Source organism: Lissotriton vulgaris, unplaced genomic scaffold (genome assembly GCF_964263255.1).
Source record: "Lissotriton vulgaris unplaced genomic scaffold, aLisVul1.2 SCAFFOLD_906, whole genome shotgun sequence".
In the NCBI taxonomy this organism is placed as follows: domain Eukaryota; kingdom Metazoa; phylum Chordata; class Amphibia; order Caudata; family Salamandridae; genus Lissotriton; species Lissotriton vulgaris.
Genome location: NW_028244452.1, coordinates 121,476 through 133,938, shown reverse-complemented (window position 1 = coordinate 133,938; position 12,463 = coordinate 121,476). Strand labels below are relative to the sequence as shown.

The following is a 12,463-nucleotide window of genomic DNA, read 5'->3' as shown; positions in this document are numbered from 1 at the left end:
AACTATTCTACCAGCTCCGCTACATTAATAACTAATTTTAGGAACCACTTATAAAAATTATAAAATATATACTCGTACGCCACTGTCCGTCAACATGAAGGACAAAAAATATGTATTTAGATAATGGGCGCTAATAAGCATGGGAATAACGGAAAATGGTGGTTGATGAATCCTGATAATTCTATCAACTTTTTAGATACATTGATCTGTCATGAAACCACCCAATTTTCCTGTCTGCCAGTCCACACTACCTCACAACCCTCTATAACATTCACACTGTTTCCCCCCTCGGCACAAACAAACTTCCACAAATGATTTATCTAGAAATGTATGTAGATATTTTTTTTTATTTCATTGTTGGTTTTCTTCCTTAAACTTTCAGAAGGAATAGAATTAGAAGACTCGTATGCATACTTCGTATTCATTTCTGTCTCACTGCAGCAATTGTGTTACAGGCTGAATATAAGACCGTATAATTAATAAACATTTTTGTGCATTTAGTGCTCAATGCAAAAGGCTGATAATAACCAAGTACATTAGCATGGGAAATGGCAGAAATATGAATATGATATTTATTTTGGGCGCAAATCGAATAAGAAATGTTTTGTTTTGCATAGTTTCAAACTGTGACCAAAATAGATGTGCTCTACCTTGACGCATTTCAACCAAAGGTATAATGAACCGCCCCCCCCCGAAAAAAAAGTAACATTTGTCAATTTTCAAGGTTAATATTTGGGAACAAATTGAACAACTCTAGTGGTGATCAATGGAATTTTTCTCATAAAAAAAAAGAAAATTACAAAAGATCCTTCTCGGGACTGGATCAGGAAAACGTCCAATCGTCACTCCACTGCCCGTTAATAATTAATTCACCGATTCTATCCTCCTTCGATCAATTTCCCATCCGAGACACGTGTCCACCTACCCCTTAAAAAGCCTGCTGGTTCCCGCATTACGCACATTGCTCAACACTACAGCATTAGTCCTATTATTCATAATGTGCCCTTACTCAGAAAGTGAGTGTTTTTCTTTTACGAAGGCCAGCCCTCATTAGCAGCAAGCGCCGCATTTAAGCATAAACCGAGAATTCTAATGGAAACATTAATCCTTTCATTCTTGGAAACATATTACCCGTTCTAAAAATATTCAACAGAGAGAAGACTTAATTTCCCTGCATCTGCATTATAATTAATCCATTTTTGGTAAAGACTCCAATAACCTATGGGGGAATTAAAAAACTATATTTCAGTACATACTTTTTTTTTTTTTTTTACAGATCTTTCTAAACATTTGTAATAGTGAACCAGCAAGGTTGGGACACACACATCCCCCACTGCGTCAATATGCATTCTTTAAAGAAATAGCATGTCAGTGTTCACCCATAATACAGTACAGAGTTGTGAGCGATGCAGGGTAAAACGACAAATGCTCACTTTTTCTAGTGTTATGGACATGAATCTGCCGCTACAAAAGTGATGTTGTTAAACAATGGCATGTGTCCATTGGATACCTGTAAACACCATTTCATCTCCCACCTCCTCTAATCTTCAGCTAAAAGCAAACTATCCAATGCGGGCTCCTGCCAGTAAGATGGATTTACTTTCTGCTCTTGACACCACCCCCACGAGGGGCGTAAAAAAGACCCCCGCAGCCCAATACTTGAGGGGGCCCTCTCAGCGCCTACTGATGTGAATGAGAGGGGCCCCTTCAGCATATCTTGCAGGGGGCCCCCTCATGTCTTGTTACGCCACTGCCCCCACCCTCCCAAAAGCAATATTTAACATTAGCAGTAGTGAAAATAATATAATTTAGTCTCTTGATCCTCACTTCCCAGGGTATCCCCTTTACGGAAACTGGATAATTTAACATCTCTGACCGTCTACATGCCTGGTCTGGTGATTGTGGCAGAGCTCATGTCATGTCTTTGTGAATGATCCTTAAGAGTCAGCAGTGGCCACTACAAACACAGGACATGGACCCAGGGCCGGACTGGGAACACAAACCAGCCATGGCAATGCTAGTAAGAGGCACTGCTGCTGGCCACTTTAGCACTGCTGGCACTTTTGTTCCAGTGGGCTGATATAGCCGCACTGCAGCAAAATCGGCCCCTGTAACAAAAGCAGCCCCCCACTGCACGAAAAGTGGCTTTCGGCCCACCGGGAAAACACAAAGAGCCCGCTACAGCCAGTCCGGCCCTATATGGACCCCACCAAATCAAGTATCAAACACATTAATCTCTGGTGGGGACATAGGATTTGGCTGGATGAGAGGTATGAAAACGTGTCTGCCTGGGTTCTCGGTAGGGAGCACAGCGGATAGCTTTTGACTGAAATAAGACTGAAGCAGGTAGCTATACTCTTGCTGATTTAGTGCGTTACCATGTGCGTAAACGCATCCTTGTAGATAGAGCACACCTTTGGGTTCGTCAATCAACGACAGACTCCGTAATTTTTGAATGAGATCTTTTTAATTTTCCTTATTTCAGTTTTTCATCATTGCTTGTATCGTTTTCTAATACATCTTTATCTATATGAATTCATTAAATTAAACATTCCATTGTGTTATACGACACAAATGCTCCAATGCATTTCGGGCTAGTGTAGCCCTTTCTCAAGGAGCGCTGAAAATGAAATAATATACGCTTTTTAAAAAAAAGTAACACTGACGTTGAAATCACATACATCAAATTCATATATGAGAGTGCATTACAATTGTATTCGATTAGTGAAATGAGCATTTGATCACCTGTGGGAAGGTGGAAAATAACCTTATAAACCAAGGGAGTGAGGGAGTTTAGAAAGTGGGACGCTGGGGATGCCGTGTGGGTGAAAACATGGGGTTCGGGAGAAGCTTACTTGAATTCAAGCTGGTGGTTGAGTTGAATACCTGTAGGGGAAGGGAAGGTGTAAGTATGCGTTTCAGCCAACAAGGTGAAAACGACGCTTAAGTACCCGTCGGGGCCCCGACTTACTTTTGGAAGTTGTAACGCTAACGTAGCGTTTCTGAAAAGTTCCGTGGCTCAGAGCGACAGCGAGGGTCGGATGCGGGTAATTCCGCGTAGTGGGCTGTGGGTTTAGCGTAGTGGTGCCTAGTCATGTGATTCGGTCACATGATGCGGTGTGGGAAACATAGTAAAAGGACTGGGGGTAGCGTGTGAAAGAGGTTGCCATGTTGGGATAGGACTGATGGTATGGACCGGTAAAGAGATTGGAAGGAACAAGAGTTCTAGGAGGGTATTGTTTGATACAGGTCACACACTTTAAATGTATTTAAATGTATTTAAAGAACCATACATTGGACAATCATATATGCGCACAAGAAATAGGTGAATTCTCAAGCTGCAGCTGTCAGGGAATCAATGTGCAAAAAACAGGTACCGCAAGGGTACTACAAAAAGGCACTTAGTTCAAAATGATCATTAAGGCCATGTGGTTTCATGGCTTTAAGTCTATAAATCCAGGCTAATTCTCTTTGGAAAAGCAGTTTATTATTGTCTTTTCCTTCTTTTTTTTTAATGGTTTCAAGGACCATGTACTTCACTTGTGCCACGTTGTGATTAAAGTCATTGAAATGAGTGGCAACGCTAGACTTCAGATTTTTAGTTCGAATGTTTGATTTGTGTTCGTTGAGACGAACTTTAATTTTTCTGGTGGTCTTGCCAACATAAATCATGCCGCAATGGCATTTGAGAAGGTAAATCAGATTCGAGGAATCGCAGGTTGCATCAACGTTGAGTTTGATTTTGAACCCTTTCATTGGGTGGTTTATGAAGTTTCCCACAGGTGATCAAATGCTCATTTCACTAATCGAATACAATTGTAATGCACTCTCATATATGAATTTGATGTATGTGATTTCAACGTCAGTGTTACTTTTTTTTAAAAAGCGTATATTATTTCATTTTCAGCGCTCCTTGAGAAAGGGCTACACTAGCCCGAAATGCACTGGAGCATTTGTGTCGTATAACACAATGGAATGTTTAATTTAATGAATTCATATGGATAAAGATGTATTAGAAAACGATACAAGCAATGATGAAAAACTGAAATAAGGAAAATTAAAAAGATCTCATTCAAAAATTACGGAGTCTGTCGTTGATTGACGAACCCAAAGGTGTGCCCTATCTACAAGGATGCGTTTACGCACATGGTAACGCACTAAATCAGCTATTAGTTTCTTGACGTACAGGACGGATAAGTCACTTGTTGGAGCACCCTCAAACTCAAAGAAATTTCAACTTCACTAAGTCTAACCTATACTATTGCCATCAAAACTTATGCAGTGCGCCTGACCTTCCAACCAGTAAGCTATACTCTTGCCCCATGAGCAAATAAAAACGGAGAAGCTGCTCATTTTGATGCGGGTATGGACACTGCCATGGTAATCATGAATAAAATAACACCAGCTGAAAATTTAGCACCAGTAGCATAGTGAGTACTATAAAATAAAGACTTATCTCTTGGATCCTAAAAACCGAGCACTGCAAAGGCTGCATCCCATAAAACTGCATAGACACGAAATAGATAAACAAAACTCTACAATCAATACAAGGCCCAACCTACTATTGGGTATCTATATAGCGCATCATTCAACGTAAACTACGTTACTCATCAGCAATCCTCCAGAACAGTAAAGCCAATTCGGACATATCCTTGAATCAAAGACTAAATATGCAGCATTTGTAATCTAGTTTGCAACAAATATCAACACCATCAAGTCGAACTCTCAGACTTTCCTTCAACTAGCCTGGACCCAACAATCTCAAAATAAGTGCTACAAATGGTGAAATTTAAAAGATTCAAACAAAAACCTCACAAAATTTAAGATTAACAAAATATACCAGCTACTCTACAGATGTCTTCCTTCAATCTGCTCATCTAAATGTGGTTACACATTATCAATTCCTCTGTCGAATCAGAAATCTTCCTGAAAACAGTTAAAAATTCCACAAATTTGTACTCATAATAATTTAACATAAAAATCAAGCATAATAAAGAAACAATTGAAAAAAGTGTAGCTTTGCGACTGTCATTTAAATGTCGAAGATAATCTCCTGCCTTCACACCAATAAAGTCTCTAAGCTGGTACGATCATCAAAATGACTTTAAAAATCGTATAAGGTATGCTTTTGCATATCCTATGAGGTAGACATGTTCCTCCTGAACCTCCTAGCCCTTAGCAATGTTCGAAGCCATTGACCATGGTAGAGGGCAGAGTGCTTTGCCTCGATCCCGGCAAATAGAAACAGCTAGAAAATATATAAATATATAACAAAATGTGCAGAATTTTTGTTTAAAATTAAATGTTAAATGCAAAAATGTTAGTAGGCAATAATAATTAAAACCTATAGGACTGTAATATAGAAGTAAATCATGGATTCATAAACGGTCCTAATTGAAGACGCCATGATGTAACATCAAGGTACATTAATACAAAAATTCTTGCTTTTCACTTTAAACGATCGTTGTGCAAGAAGTTTTTCTTCTCTTTGCTACAGATGTTGCAATTTGGGAAGACACTGTTTATTAGTTAATTAATAGACATTTGTTGTATTAGACAAATGAAAGTGAAGTTCTCACTGCAAAAGATGTAGACAATAGGGATGAATCATGGGAGGATGTGTTGGAAAACAAGAAAGGATGTGTCGCATTAATCAAGGTCTCATAGTTAAAAGACAGTTTTACTCTGGTGAGAACAAGGAGAGTAGACCTGTTCCCAGGTGAGTGCTGAAATCTTAATTGGCCAACATGAAGAACAAAGAATGTTGAAACATAGAAAACGTGTGTTTATATTAGTGCATGCTCTTAGAATAAAGAGCAGAGCCATAGGTGTGTGCTCTCTTTTCCAGACTCTCTGAGAGGAGACTCTTTACTGAGTTGTCTTGGACATCACTTTGTGCGAAGTCTTAGTTTATTTCTTTATCTGCTGTTATTTGAGCAGTGAAAGCTTATTTGACTACAGGTTTATGCTTACGCTTGTTTCTTTCATCAGGACCCTTCAAGGGTATCTGAATTGACACCTTTAATCCCTTTCAAATTTATCTTGACTAAGTTTAGAATATGGAAGTTCTTTTAAGGAACACGCTTTTTTCATTTCATTGTATTGATGCTTTATTTCATTTACTAATTTGACTCATTTCATTACTAAATATTTATTGATTTGTTAACATTTAATGATAAAATGTGGATAAAATGTATTAATAAAAGAATGAACAACTAAAAAGATTTGAAAATCCTTTAACTCATACCTAACTCCCTTTATTGACTGAACTAAAGTAATAATAATTGATAACGTTTAAAGTTGACTTCAGCTCTTTACATCTCTGTCAACATCAAAGATCCATCAACTTGTACGCATGGGTCATGGTGATGAGTAAGTGACAAAGGAACCCCGTGCTCCAACAATGGCAGCATAGGATGGATCATGTCATGAGGGAGGAGCTGGAACAATTAAGCCTTAGTTTAGAAATGTCCATGTCCTTAGGCCCAAATAATGAACTTGAAGATTGACAGAGATGTGGAGTTTTGGTTTAGAAGATGGTTGCAGTATTGGAGGTGTGAGTATCAATAGGGTTATGCTGATGTGTTTTATCTAGGAACCCGATTCAATATTGTGACCCTATGCCCCCATACGGCTATAATTATTAATATCCCTATAATGGCATAATAATCAGATCCATATTTCAGTAAATTGCCCCTGCAGCCCAAGGCATGGCAGAGGCTACTTCCTTAGATTCCTAGAGAGCACACCGAGTTCTTTCGACACACCAAACCTCCAGCAACCTGGGAAAGCCCCGATTGCTTTGTTTTGATTTGTAATGGAACTCCTGCGAGCACTGTAAGAACGGGCAGTTCTTAGTGACATCTTTATTGACGTCTTATGTCCAAACTTTTCAGGTATAAATATACCAACGTTGCCTTAAGCAAATACACGGTGGTGATTCTGGAGCAGAGCAGCTAATCTACTTTCCGAGAGCCCAGCAGAAGCGAGAAGCCCACGGACACTGCTCCTCCTCTTTGACGCGCTGAGAAAGACGCTGTCTTTTCTCCTGCCGAGAAAATCCAGCTCCGGCGTTTCCAGCCTACCCTTGCGGGTGACTGGGATATCAGGTCCTGGGAGAGAGATACCAGACCTCCTACATTTTTTTCCCAAAGTCAAAGTCAAAGTCAAAAAGTTTTATTTTGTGTTGGTACTCGACAGAGGACCACAACATTATACCTTTTACACACATTAAAAGAAATTCAATTTTTTTAAAATAAGGGTAGAAAGGATTTTAAAAATGTGTAAAGATTATAACAAACGAATTCGTTCGGAGGTTGCTTACACAAAAATATAAGTTCTCTCACCATTGTGATTCTACAAGAACGGTAAATAGGGTCCAGGTATCTTGCACGAGCTGTAGTTACTTTATGATTTGGACATACGAATAGTACGTGCTCAAGATTCTGAACACCCCCTTCACACAATGTACATGTTGGAGATCCTCCCGGGAGCCATTTTGAGGTATATGCTGATACAGGTAGGATGCCCAATCGAAGCATGGTAATGGCCCTCCTTGCGCCGTGCGTCAAGGTGAACCCGATATAAGACTGGCTTTGTTTGTATTCCAGTAAGTCAACGAAGGGTTTGTAAATAGCTAGTTTGTTACAATGTAGGGAGTCCAGCTCATAGCTCAATTTTGGGGTGAAACATTTTAAGAACAGTTTTACTTGCGCTGATGACCAAATGAGCAATATGTCTGGGCTTATACTTGCCATACGAAATGCAACAGTCATGTTCTCTAGAAAGGTTTGCTTTTTGGCGTCCGACCCAAAAGTCTCTTTATTCAGCAACGATCTTAAGGTATTCTCTTTTGCATGTAGTAGATTGTAGGCCCACCTGATTAAGTTGGCAATTGCTGTAGCATAAGAGCTTGTGATTGATATTTCTAATCTCAGTGCTTGAACAGGTACGGCGTCTGAGACTTTCATAATCCTTCTTAGGATTTTTCCTTCTTTGCGATCCATAAAGGCCCATTGCTTTATGGGGATGTACTCCGTCGCATAGGATAATACAGGTGGTATTTTTACTCTGTAAATTTTTATCATTGAGGAAAAATGCCTATTCCCTGTGGCACTGTAGAGTCTCTGGAGTGCTGCGGCGTGTATTTCGGATTTCCTTTGTAGATTTTTTATCTGTGTTATGTTTGTTAAATTCTTCGAAAGGATCCTGCCGAGGTAGGGATATTCGTAATTTTTTTCCCAAGGTACAGTGCTGACTAAACCCTTAGAGAGAATTCTTGAACAAATCCTTGGCAACAAACCTACTTAACTTAAACTGCGACTTAATTACTCCTTCCCAAGTATTAGGGTTAGGCCAGGTACACCGGGGTAGTCGTATTTTAGAAGCACCATTTGAGCACGTTAGCCTATGTATGTATATATATATATATATATATATATATATATATATATATATATATATATATATATATATATATATATATATATATATATATATATGTTTTATCCACTTTAAAGTATCTTATGGCTAAGAAACCATATCAATGCTTTTAAAGTATTATTGCATAATACTCCTCTTACTGTACGTATTTTACTTTATAATAAGTATTGCAATTGTGGCAATTCATTTCTCTTGCATGAGAAGGAAGACTGCTCAATAAATAATATCTTTATTGGAAACGCCCGTTTCTCTATTCTCTGCACCCTGGTGAAATTAAATCTGCACAACTGACTGAGTGAAATAGCTATCTATTGTTTCACACAACTCTAGAGATTGACTCCTATTCTGAGGGAGCAAAGTTGTCATGTTTATGTGGTTGTCGGAAGCTGAATCCCTTCTTGTCTGAGCCAGGGAAGCTGATCACTTCCTATTCAGTCAAGAAAGTTTCCAGTGACCTCTGAGCTAGCTGGCGCAAACCTAAATTAAGTCTAACATAGTCAGTAGAGACCTAGAAGACCTCAGTCCTACGTTTAAACTGCTGTTTATGCTATTCCAATGCGCAGGGCCTATAGGGAAAATAGGAACTACACTACATGGCGCCCAACGTTTGGTAAGGTGATAAAACTAACGCAAGACGTTAGAGTAACTCAGTCGTGCTTTTTCACACAGACCCTTTCTCCCGTAAATACTCCAATAGACGTCTGGAGTGGGTGAAAGGTTAAAATCCGCCGGAACTTAGTAGGAAGAGATTCCTATGTAGAGTTTCTGGTTTAGTCAACGTTGAAGGATACAGTGCACCTAATCTTTGTCTCCATGAAAACCTCTCCGACAGTAAAAATGCCAGACAGTGATGATGATAGGGATGCTCTATATTAGAAGCCCGACTACTAGAGGATGACACGAGTCTCCTACAGAATGACCGAAATGCAATCCTCATTCCGGTCAACATAAGAAAAACTATAACTTTAAAACTTATAGAAAACGGACTGTCATCACGAGGTGGTACAGTCATTTTCGTGATAGAGGCACACGAATATCGGCAGACAGAGGTATTCTATTCATGGATAAACTTCCCAGCAGCAAACGCTACAACACACGAATTCCACTATTACAAAATAGAGGAACCACCAGAAGAATATACTCCTTTCGAGGATATTGAAATACCACTAAATTACCAAGAGCACCTGCTCTGGTTTAAAGGTGCCCTAAAACATAATGACCACATCACCAGGCTCGGTCCATTAGGTAGACCAGGATCAACGTGGTCGGTTCTAGCCAGCTACACACCACATCCAGACATTGATAAAATGTCACGCTAAGAACTTTTAGCACAGCTAAAATTACTGATTAAAATTCACAGACAGTTAGTCCAATATGTAATGCGGACTGCAACAGTCCAACCAGCTGTTAATGTTCCACAGCTGACCCCTCATCAGGGGAACACAAATAAAATTACACCACAGAACATACATTTATGTCTGGGAAAATCACCCGCAAAACGGGAACAAATTCCATTCTGGCTGGCACAGAAAATAACTCAAATAGAGGCAGTATTCCTGAATACTACCCTTATTGAGAAACACAGAATTCTGACAATCTGCCTTCCAATGGGGGTCGCACCACATGTGGAGGACTGTGACACTTGGGGCACAGTCTTTGCTTCCAATTACAGAAAAAACACATGGTGTTCCGTCCATGGCAGTAATACCAGATGAGCTAAAACAAATTCAGAATGAATACGGTCCAGAACCTGCTTTAACTCTTGGTATGAAATTACTGAAAGACTTCAAGCAGGTCTCGGCTATATTATTAGCCAACATAAAAGGAGAAGCAGCATCTGTGGCGATCCGCCAAAAATGGAAAGAAACAGATATAACGAATCAACCTATTGAGATTGCCAGAATCATAGAGAAATGCTATGAAGAACTAGGTAGAGATAGTTTGGGTGGGAAACCAGTAAAACCCCAACTACTTGAAAATCCTGAAAAATTATTTATTAAAAATAATCTACACACTCCTAAAAAGAGCTGGGATGGAAATAAACAATCTACTCCCAAAGAAAAAGGTTTCCAGTCCAGACGAAGGTCTCCTCGGCGGAGAGAAAGAACTCCGAATCGAGAACACCAGCCTCCCCAAAGGAAGCCCTCTGAAAAGAGATACAACCTTAGGAATAGGGATAATTTGAAAAAGCCTGATAGATATCAAGATATTGATACACGTCCCTCTCGATCTTTTTCGCAGAAATCGGAAAGAAGAGGACGGTCAGAACACAGGGAAGAGCACGCCAAGTCCAAAGACAAGGAACCTGCTCAAAGTAAAAAATTACAATTTTCAAGAAAGAAGGTAGCCAGTATTAAAGTAATCAAACATGCCGAGGATACTGAGGACACAGCTGAAAACGGAGAGTGGGCACAGACGATGCTAGACAGCGCAGCAGAAATCAGCATAGCTCGCAAGATCCTGATGAATCATCTGGAGACAGTGGACACGAATGAATACATTCAAGTGGAAACTGCAGATACCAGAGTTAGCGAACCTCATAAAATATACGAAATAACATTGCGTATAGAGGGAGATAAGACTAGGAAAATAAGGGGTCTGTTTGGGATAACCTCTCAAAAGGCTATGACATCCTGTTAGCTGAGAAAGATTGGCCCCCAGAGTTTGTCAGGGAGTGCCCTCATGGCGAAGAAATGATTATGCCTGCCTTCTCAAATCATATTCCAATTCACACTAAATATATATGCAAGAAAATTCGCAGTAGCTCAAGCACCTGCATTATATAAGAATTATGTAGGATGGGATGAGGACTCTCCTCCTCACAAAATCCAGTTAAAAAGTCAACCTACTGCACAAAGGAAGTACCCGATTAAGAAAGAAGCTAAAAAACAAGTCAGGAAAATTTTAGATCAACTTGAATGCCAAGGGGTGATTGAAACATGCACCTCTCAAATGAACAATCCTTTGTTTCCTGCCTCCAAACCAGACGATTCGTATCGCCTGGTCTTGGACTACAGACACCTTAACTCATGTTGCAAAACATTTGCTGTACAAAATTCGCACAGTGCGGCCCTAATGAATAACATAGTTTGCAAAAAATACAAAACAACATTAGACATTTCTAATGGGTTCTTTTGTCGAAATATTGCACCGAAAATCAGGTACTTGACCGCTTTCTCAATAATGGGGTCACAGAAAAATTTCTGTAGACTTCCACAGGGATTCAAGAATAGCCCAGGATTATTCTCAGCCAGAGTAACAGAGTTACTACAAATGTATGATGATGAGGCATTATCTTATGTCGATGACATCTATCTCATAGACGACAACTTGGATACTTACTTGAAAAGAGTGAACACCATAATACTTGGGTTCGCAGCAGAGGGTTACAAATTCAACTTTAAAAAGTCACGAATTGCCCATCTAACTGTCCTATTTTTAGGGTACAAATTATCAAGTGAAGGCAAAAGCCTAGCAGACAACTTCTTAGAGAAGTGCGCTGTACTCCAAACACCGAAAACGCTGAAGAACTTACAATCGATTCTAGGCTTCCTGAATTTCGGAAGAACTTATATTCTGAATTATGCAGAGAGAATTAAACCTCTCTACGAATTAATAAAACCTGATTTTAAACCAATAAATTGGACTCAAAAACACACAGAAATTTTAAGATCACTGCAAACAGACATGTTAGCTAAAACAAAATTAGAAACACGTGACAATACACGCAACCTTGTAATCCGAGTCATCCCAGGAAGATGCGGATTCACGTACCTGACCTCTAAAGAGGGAGAAACGGTACCAATAGCTTACAAATCACATTTGTACACAAAAGCAGAAAAAACATTCAGTCTTACAGAAAATACTATAAAGGCAGTTCAAACTGCTTTAGCAAGATTACGAGCGCAAGCACAAGGCAAAAGAATAATTGTTTTCACAGCAGAATCAGCCTTCGAGGCGCTATTCAGCCCAGTAAATCTAAAAACAGTGGCACTAGATCCGAAATGGATACAGTGGGAAC

The 12,463-nt window shown here is 39.4% G+C and overlaps 1 protein-coding gene across 1 annotated transcript in view; it reads right to left on the bottom strand.

Moving 5' to 3' along the window:
* LOC147667242 (disintegrin and metalloproteinase domain-containing protein 12-like) overlaps nucleotides 1-12,463 on the bottom strand; it is a 705,308-nt gene that overhangs the window by 655,925 nt on the left and 36,920 nt on the right. The gene's annotated exons all lie outside the window — the stretch shown is intronic.